The sequence below is a fragment of the Mustela lutreola genome, chromosome 1 (assembly GCF_030435805.1).
Source record: "Mustela lutreola isolate mMusLut2 chromosome 1, mMusLut2.pri, whole genome shotgun sequence".
In the NCBI taxonomy this organism is placed as follows: domain Eukaryota; kingdom Metazoa; phylum Chordata; class Mammalia; order Carnivora; family Mustelidae; genus Mustela; species Mustela lutreola.
Genome location: NC_081290.1, coordinates 275,492,944 through 275,503,297, shown reverse-complemented (window position 1 = coordinate 275,503,297; position 10,354 = coordinate 275,492,944).

Below are 10,354 nucleotides of genomic sequence, written 5' to 3'. Positions count from 1 at the left end.
ATATTTGGCTTTTGTGTAGGCTTCCATAAGGACTTACATTTCTGAAAGTTAAAAAAAAAAAAGATAATTCTAGGTGAATATTAACTGTAGGAACACTATATATAAAATTTACAAATGCATATTTTCATGAAGTGTGTTAAGAATAATTATTCTGGCTTATGAAATTGAGCTGCTTATTCTTTTCATGATGTCTTTTGTAAATCTATAATAAAAAGTTTATAATGGCAATAATGAGAATAATTACATGTTTTTATTAATATTACTTAGTAATTATTTAAATATTTAAATACTATTTTGAAAATACCTGTTATCACTATTAATACTTTTTATTAGTATGACTATTAATACTTTTAATTATTTTATTAATGCTATTAATACTTTAGTACTATGAATACCTTATTAATACTTTCATAAATACTTTAGATAAAGAACTACTAGTTACGTTATTAAGTCTAAAACAAAGAAAAATTTTTCCCCATATTTCCCAATGTTTATAACTTACACATAAAGTCAACTTTCCTTCTTTTAAAATGATCTCAGGAAATTGCCTTAATTTTCTGGGAATGAATCCTGAAGAAATTAGCTACACATTTGCTTGAACTACTGAATTATAAGTCATGTTAGGCATACTATACTTTCCTACCGGGTCAGATATTGTCAAGTGTCATGTTAAACCAATGGAATTGCTCTCACATTAAAAACAAAGAGCAGGAGAAAACAATACAGCAAAAGCGAGAATATCAATTGACTGAAATCTTGAAAAAATATTCAAGAAACCCATTCATCTGCTGTATTTATGTTTCATGAGTTAAATATTTCAAAAATATATGCTGTCGTTAATGTTTGTGATAGCAATTGGTAAAGGAAAGATAAAATTGTTGAATTGTCCATATATTTTTGAATTATGCCCTTGTCATGGCTTTGTCAGAAAATTTCATATTTAGATACAATCTAAAGATCAAACGCCAATAAAAGGGGATGATACTAAAAGTAACTTGAAGACACTCTTCCTGATGAGTTAGAACTCAATGATATTTGTTGCAATAAGGAATAAATGAAAAATTAAGGAATTCACAACTTTGTATCTAATGTATATCTTAAGACATCATTTAATCAGTGTAAAATGAATGTGGGATAAAAAGAAACCGTCAAGAGCTATTTTACTGACTGAAGAGGGAATATCTGATTCTAGTGGGTTTACAAAGGTAGCCTACTTTCTACTGTAGTCTGACTCTCAAGTGACAGACGTATTTGGGCCCCCAGATGTCTATTTAAAATACAAAATATTTTTGCTACAATATGATTTAGCAACCACCATTTGTAGAGAGTCCCAGATTTAGTATCTATGTTATTGATATTCCTCAAAAAGATTTTAGATGGCAAATAGGTGACAGCTATGGCATTTTCAGAATACTCGGTACCATAAGACATCAGTTCTCTTTAAATTACTATTCAAAATTCTAACCTCATAAATAGACAAACTTTCAATTTGTTTCTACTTTGCTTTCAGGGTAACTAACAAGGATCTCTGTCCTCCTTTATATAACAGAATAAAATAATTGTGTCACGGAGTGTCCAGCAGTTAACTGTAACTTAGGAGTACTGAAAAGCTTTAGGGTGTGAGAATCATTGGCCAATATTCTACTTATTGCAATGAATAGTAATCTTTGTTTATGAGGTAGAAACAACATTGATATTTCAGATATACCTAATTACTAAACAGCCCCTCAGTCTGGGGCTGTCATTCATGGGAGAGCAGTGAGAGGGATGTCATGAAAGACAGTGTGGAAAAACTCTTTTGAGTCCTTCTCTGAGCAGAAAAGAATACATGTATTCTAGGATTTGCTGATTCTAAAACATTGGAAATAAATTGCCCTCAGTTTTACAAAAACTGAGGATACAAGCAGGATTCCTGCTTTTATTCTAGATCCTCTTTGGAATTTCACCTCCAATAGTACAAAACCCCAGTCTGTATTCTGAGGAAAGTTACCCTGTGATCAGTGCTGTTAGGAGAGGTATAAAGGAAGAGGGAAAAGTCAATTGAGGAGACTTACTCTCATGAAGCAATACAGTGATACTTAGGACCCCACCCATGGAAAAACTAAAGGCACAGTTGATAAATAAAGAACTTGAGGCAACCACTGAACAAGGGGTTGAAACGGCAGCAACACAGAAAGGGGTGGAAACGCTGAGGCATTTCAAATCAACTGACCAGTGTGATCCTTGAGCAAATGGATTCATCTCTTTAGGTTTCCTCTTTGTCAATTCACAAGTAAGATATCAAACCAAAACTCAGAATTTTAGTGAGGAATATGTGAGCTAATGTGAAATAGCCAGTGACATGTGTTGCTCAAAACCGTCATTTTTCTTTTACAATCTTTCCTATCTGAGTGACCACGTTAGGACCACATATTGTCATGCACACACACACAGAATCAAGGGAAGAATAAAGAAAATAAAAAAGAGCATACATAATATGGGTTTACAAAGTATGATGATGATAAACTCTAATTTGAACAATCTGTTACTGAAATTCTGTTAATATCATAATCCATTGGTTATCCTAACCCATTTCTTAAATGTTAATCACTATTACAACTTTTTTCTCTACAAAAAGGTATGCAAATGCTTACTTTTGATGTCATTGGATAAAAATTATGTGTACTTTTGTATTTTGTTGTTTATGAATGAAGAGAGCCTGTCATATTTAGTTAAAAATTTCTACTACACACTCAAACTTTACCTTAGTGTAACAGAATGTAGGGTGCTCTAAACTTACCATGGTTGACTCAGATGAAACTACTCTGTTTTAGGAAGGCAGATGTTTTGAAATATAAAACATTCTGTTATAGTACACATTCAAGCATAAACTTGGCTGTTTCTTAAATAAGAAAGTGGAAGACAGCCTTTATTCAAGAGTTGGGGAAACAATGAAATTCACTGCCTACTTGAAGATGGTTATCTAACTGTACTCTTTTGCTCCACAAAAGGCAGAATTTTGCTTATAGCTAATGTGCCATGAAAACTCAAGTGTGCCAAAACATTTTTATAGTAATTAAATTGTTATATGCTTAAAGAGAAGCTATATGCTTCAGAATGAAACTGTATAGAAGTAAAATAAAGAGCACACAGTTATTCTAGCACATATATGGTGGGACCCTTCACAAACCAAGGTGACAAAGGTAATTGACTAACCATAAGACCCAAGTGACTGTCTGGTTAGATTTGGGGCTGCATCAGGAAGCATTTCCTTCTCAGATACTCACTCTGCCTGTTTATCCCTGATACCAAAACCTGGAACCCACTGCAGAGAGTTACAAACCTGGAATTCAAACACATCCACATGAATTCTCTGCAAATATTTTGAAAATTTCAACAAATCCTAAATCTTCTACAATTTACAAGAGAAGTGTACTTCCAATATTCAGTAAGACTCTTTGAAGCAAGAAGTAGATCTTCATCCCTCAGGGAAGCAGCCTGGGAGTTTCAAAAGCTGATTTAGCTGCTTAATGATAGTTCAGGAAGAAAATAAGCAAAATGGGTTATATATAGTCCTGCAACACTAACACAAGTATATAGGTCTTGGGAATCATCCCTTTATCTTATGCTTATACCTGAAGACAATTTGGTCCAGAGGAACAGAATACAAATATGTGGCAATGTGAGAATTAATAAGTTTTTGAAATCTTTATGTAATTATATTCCCAAAGGCATTTCTAGACAGGTCTTGGACCAAGTGTTGCAAAGCCATCATCACATAAATGTGCTTGGTGCTCTTGGGTATAAAAGTTCCACAGTTGCCTAAGTGGGGAGAAAAATAGCTCTTATTCCCTGAAGGTCCCCAAAAGCTATAGTGTGACTGCCTTGTGTTCTTCCTGCATTCTGAAGAACAAGAGGGAAATTGTGGTAATAATAGTATCAGGTTTGTTTTCAGGAAATCAGTAATGAGGTAGGACAAGGAGCACCAAAGACAGCCACTGACAGTCCTTTTTGTTTTTGTTGTTCTTTTTTGAAATTATCAAGATTTTTGGTGTGCAGGGCAGGTAGATAAATGAAATCAGTGATTTGTGATATAATAATTCATATGATGTTAGCATTGAAGCATGAGATGTTGGAAAATCGAAGACCAAAAAAAAAAAAAAAATATATATATATATATATATATATATATATATATATATAGATAAAGAAAAAAAGAAAGAAAGATATAAACAGCTCTTCTCCATAATTTGGAAGGGAGAAAATGTGTTTCCATCTGGTTCCTTCTCTGCTCACTGACTAGTCACAGGTGGTTTAGACTCAGCCTCACCTGGCTGCACCGAAGCCAGTAAGTCTCTCTCTTCCACATGCCAACCCATGCAGGTGACTTTTTTGCATGCAAGAAGGATCAGGAAATAAAATTTTATAGTATTTAATCTGTTACAGGTCAATCTACTTAGCCAAAGGATAACAAAAATGAGCTGAGAGATTGTTGGTTGGATTAAGCTCATTATATTACTTCTTGTTCATAATACTGCATATTTTGACACATGTATTATTAGCTTTACTGTGTAGATAAAAACACAGAAGTTTCAAAAGTTTGAATAACTAGCTCAAATAGTAAACAACTGGAGAAAGAAAATGTGTTATTCTAGTTTCCTGCGTCCTTTGGGGCTTTAAATGTTTAATAGCCCTGAGGAAATGAGGGATTCTAGCACTTCGTCTTCAAGGATATGATAACCCAGTGATTTAGAGCTTGTCTATACCAGCATTATGTCCAGTGTTGACCCAGCTGTACTCCAGAGCTAACCTGCACAGATCCATCACAGGAGACAGCTGGTCATATGTCTAACCTCCTGTGCTCAAACATGGAAAACACTTAGAGAAGGATACTAGTTAATTCACATCCTCAACTGTTTAGTTCATCCCTCTTTGTATACTAGTTCTGCTGCATAGTTGTAATTTTGGTGAAATGCAAATCAACAATTTTTTATGGGCACATTTTTTAGATATATTTATTTATTTTAGAAGGAGTGAGAGAGAGATAGTGACCATGGTGGAAGGGCAGAAGGAGAGGGAGAGAAATTCTCTAACAGACTGCACCCTGAATGCTCAGTCCAGCAAGGGTGCTCCTACTCAGGACCCTGAGGTCACCATCTGAGCCCAAACTTGGATTCTGATGCTCAACCAACTTCACCACCACCAAGCCGCACCTCTTTGGGACACCTTCATTCCACATGTTTAGAAAATTTTTCTTGTAATCCAAGGTCATGAAGATGTTCTCCTATATTTTAACCAATTTTTTTTTAAATTTTACATTTCATATCTAGCTCTAAGTCCATTTTATATAAATCTCTTTAGTTGTGATATATAGATCAAAGTTTTCTCTGCCTTTTTTGTTTTGTTTGCTTTGTGCAAACAAAGATGCCCAATATTTCATCCTCTTTTTTTTTTAATTTTTATTTATTTATTTGACAGAGAGAGATCACAAATAGGCAGAGAGGTAAGCAGAGAGGGGAAGGGAAGCAGGCTTCCCGCTAAGCAGAGAGCCCAATGCAAGGCTAGATTCCAGGGCTCTTGGATCACGACCTGAGCTGAAGGCAGAGGCTTTAACCCATTGAGCCACCCAGGTGCCCCTCTACTCTTATTTTTTGCAAAAACTATTTTTCACCACTCAATTGACTGCAGACTTTTGCTGAGATTAGTGGACCATATTTGTGTGGGTCTACTACTGGGCTCTCTAGTCTGCTTTGTTAGTCTTCTCAGGTATCTTTATGAAAATACCACATCATTTTGATCTTAGCCAAAAGGCCGAGAAGCGAACCACATCATTTTGAACACAGCAGTTTGGTAACATCGCTGGAAATCAGATCATGTAAGTTCTCCAAAATCTTTTTTTTTTTTTTTTATGAATTAATTAATTTATTTTCAGAAAAACAGTATTCATTATTCTTTCACCACACCCAGTGCTCCATGCAATCCGTGCCCTCCATAATGCCCATCACCCGGTACCCCAACTTCCCACACCCCCGCCACTTCAAACCCCTCAGATTGTTTTTCGGAGTCCATAGTCTCTCATGGTTCACCTCCCCTTCCAATTTCTCCCAGCTCCATTCTCCTCTCTAACACCCCCTATTTTTATCCATGCTATTTTTATGCTCCACAAGTAAGTGAGACCATATGATAATTGACTCTCTCTGCTTGACTTATTTCACTCAGCATAATCTCTTCCAGTCCCGTCCATGTTGCTACAAAAGTTGGGTATTCGTCCTTTCTGATGGAGGCATAATACTCCATAGTGTATATGGACCACATCTTCCTTATCCATTCATCTGTTGGAGGGCATCTTGGTTCTTTCCACAGTTTGGCGACCATGGCCATTGCTGCTATAAACATTGGGGTACAGATGGCCCTTCTTTTCACGACATCTGTATCTTTGGGGTAAATACCCAGAAGTACAATGACAGGGTCATAGGGAAGTTCTATTTTTAATTTCTTGAGGAATCTCCACACTGTTCTCCAAAGAGGCTGCACCAACTTGCATTCCCACCAACAGTGGAAGAGGGTTCCCCTTTCTCCACATACTCTCCAACACATGTTGTTTCCTGTTCTGTTAATTTTGGCCATTCTAACTGATGTAAGGTGATATCTCAATGTGGTTTTAATTTGAAACTCCCTGAGTGCTAGTGGTGATGAACATTTTTTCATGTGTCTGATAGCCATTTGTATGTCTTGATTGGAGAAGTGTCTGTTGTCTGTTCATATCTTCAGCCCATTTTTTGATATGTTTGCCTGTTTCGTGTGTGTTGAGTTTGAGGAGTTCATTATAGATCCTGGATATCAACCTTTTGTATGTACTATCATTTGCAAATATCTTCTCCCATTCCGTGGGTTGCCTCTTTGTTTTGTTTTGTTTTTGTTTTTTTTGACTGTTTCCTTTGCTGTGCAGAAACTTTTGATTTTGATGAAGTCCCAAAAGTTTATTTTCATTTTTGTTTCCTTTGCCTTTGGAGACATATCTTGAAAGAAGTTGCTGTGGCTGATTGTGGAGAGCCATCCAGCAGATGCAAGGAGTCACGTAGATGGGAGTGCCTGAAGATTGAGGAAATGAGGATGATTGGTTGAGGAGAATGTGGGCGCGCTCGTGATCGGCGCGTGAACAGCACTAGAAGCCAAGAGATAAACGCATGATCACCGCTAGAGAACAATAGAGTCCTGCATGGTTACATAAGGGTCCACAAGGACACTGCATGCACGGCGTTATGATTGGCCAAATAGGGGGGCGAGTACGGGTGAACTTCGTGGATAAATACTGCTGTAAGTACTTGGTGCGGCGCGGCCGCCATTAGCATTAGTACATTAGCATTAGTAATAAAAGAAGTTTGCCACTCACCTCGTCTGCGGGTTGTTCTTGCGGGCCGAGAGCGACAGCTGATATCGAAGAGATTACTGCCTATGTTCTCCTCTAGGATTCTGATGGATTCCTGTCTCACGTTGAGGTCTTTTATCCATTTCGAGTTTATCTTTGTGTAAGGTGTAAGAGAATGGTCGGGTTTCATTCTTCTACTTATAGCTGTCCAGTTTTCCCAGAACCATTTATTGAAGAGACTGTCTTTTTTCCACTGTATATTTTTTCCTGTTTTGTCAAAGATTAATTGACCATAGAGTTGAGGGTCCATATCTGCGCTCTCTACTCTGTTCCACTGGTCTATGTGTCTGTTTTTATGCCAGTACCATGTTGTCTTGGTGATCACAGCTTTGTAATAAAGCTTGAAATCAGGTAATGTGATGCCCCCAGCTTTATGTTTGTTTTTCAACATTTCCCTAGTGATTCGGGGTCTCTTCTGATTCCATACAAATTTTTGGATTATTTGCTCCAGCTCTTTGAAGAATACCAGTGGAATTTTGATCAGAATGGCATTAAAAGTATAGATTGCTCTAGGCAGTATAGACATTTTAACAATGTTTATTCATCTGATCCAAGAGCATGGAATGGTCTTCCATCTTTTTGTGTCTTCTTGAATTTCTTTCATGAGTGTTCTGTAGTTCCTCCAGTACAGATCCTTTACCTCTTTGGCTAGGTTTATTCCCAGGTATCTTATGGTTCTTGGTGCTATAGTAAATGGAATCAATTCTCTCATTTCCTTTTCTGTATTTTCATTGTTAGTGTATAAGAAAGCCATTGATTTCTGCACATTGACTTTGTATCCTGCCATGTTGCTGAATTGCTGTATGAGTTCTAGTAGTTTGGGGGTGGAGTCTTTTGGGTTTTCCATATAAAGAATCATGTCATCTGCGAAGAGAGAGAGTTTGGCTTCTTCATTGCCAATATGGATACATTTTATTTCTCTTTGTTGTCTGATTGATGTTGCTAGGACTTCTAATACTATGTTGAACAAGAGTGGTGAAAGTGGGCATCCTTGTCTTATTCCTGATCTCAATGGGAAGACTGCAAGCTTTTTCCCATTGAGGATGATATTTGCTGTGGGTCTTTCATAGATAGATTTTATGGTGTTCAGGAATGTTCCCTCTATCCCTACTTTGAAGCGTTTTAATCAGGAACAGATCCTTTATTTTGTCAAATTCTTTTTCTGCATCAATTGAGAGGACCATTTGGTTCTTCTCTCTTCTCATATTAATTTGCTATATCACATTGATTGATTTGTGAATGTTGAACCATCCTTGTAGCCCAGGGATGAATCCCACCTGATCATGGTGGGTCATCTTTTTAATGTGTTGTTGGATCCTGTTTGCTAGGATCTTGTTTATAATCTTAGCATCCATATTTATCAGGGATATTTGTCTGAATTTCTTCTTTCTGGTAGGGTCTTTGCCTGGTTTGGGGATCAGGGTAATGCTGGCTTCATAGAAAGAGTCTGGAAGTTTTCCTTCTGCTTCAATTTTTTGAAACAGCTTCAGGAGAATAGGTGTTATTTCTACTTTGAAAGTTTGGTTGAATTCCCCAGGGAATCCATCAGGTCCTGGGCTCTTGTTTTTTGGGAGGTTTTTGATCACTGCTTCAATATCGTTATTAGATATTGGTCTATTCAGGTTGTCAATTTCTTCCTGGTTCAATTTTGGTAGTTTATAGTTTTCCAGGAATGCATCCATTTCATCTAGGTTGCTAAGCTTATTGGCATATAACTGTTGATAATAACTTCTGATGATTATTTCTACTTCCTTGGTGTTAGTTGTGATCTCTCCCTTTTCATTCATAATTTTATGAATTTGGGCATTCTCTCTTTTCTTTTGGATTAGTGTGGCCAATGGTTTATCGATCTTATTGATTCTTTCAAAAAACCAGCTTCTAGTTTCATTGATACATTTTACTGTATCTCTGGTTTCTACCTCATTGATCTCAGCTCTAATCTTGATGATTTCCCTTCTTATGTGTGGAGTTGGTTTGATTTGTTCTTGATTCTCCAGTTCTTTAAGGTGTAGAGACACCTGGTATATTCTATATTTTTCAATTTTTTTGAGGGAGGCTTGGATGGCTATATATTTCCCCCTTACAACCGCCTTTGCTGTATCCCATAGGTTTTGAACTGAAGTGTCTTCATTCTCATTGGTTTCCATGAATTGTTTCAGTTCTTCTTTGATCTCCTGGTTGATCCAAGCATTCTTAAGCAAGGTGGTCTTTAGCTTCCAGGTGTTTGAGTTCCTTCTGAACTTTTCCTTGTGATTGAATTCCACTTTCAAAGCATTATGATCTGAGAACATGCAAGGAATAATCTCAGTCTTTTGGTATCGGTTGAGTCCTGATTTGTGACTCAATATGTGGTCTATTCTGGAGAAGGTTTCATGTGCACTTGAGAAGAATGAGTATTCTGTTGTTTTAGGGTGGAATGTTCTGTATATATCTATGAGGTCCATCTGGTCCAATGTTTCATTCAATGCTCTTGTTTCTTTATTGATTTTCTGCTTCAATGGTCTGTCTATTTCTGAGAGGGGCGTGTTAAGATCTCCTACGATTAGTGTATTTATATCAATATGACTCTTTATCTTGATTAACAGTTTTCTTAAGTAATTGGCTGCTCCCCTATTGGGAGCATAGATATTGACAATTGTTAGATCATCTTGGTGGATAGTCCCTTTAAGGATTATGTAGTATCCTTCTGTATCTCTGACTACAGTCTTTAGTTTAAAGTCTAATTTACCTGATATGAGAATCACTTCCCCAGCCTTCTTCTGAGGCCCATTGGCATGAAAGATGCTTCTCCACCCCTTCACTTTCAGTCTGGGTGTATCTTTAGGTTCAAAATGGGTCTCTTGTAGACAGCATATGGATGGGTCCTGTCGTTTTACCAATCTGCAACCCTGTGCCGTTTTATGGGTGCATTTAGGCCATTCACATTGAGAGTGATTATTGATAGAT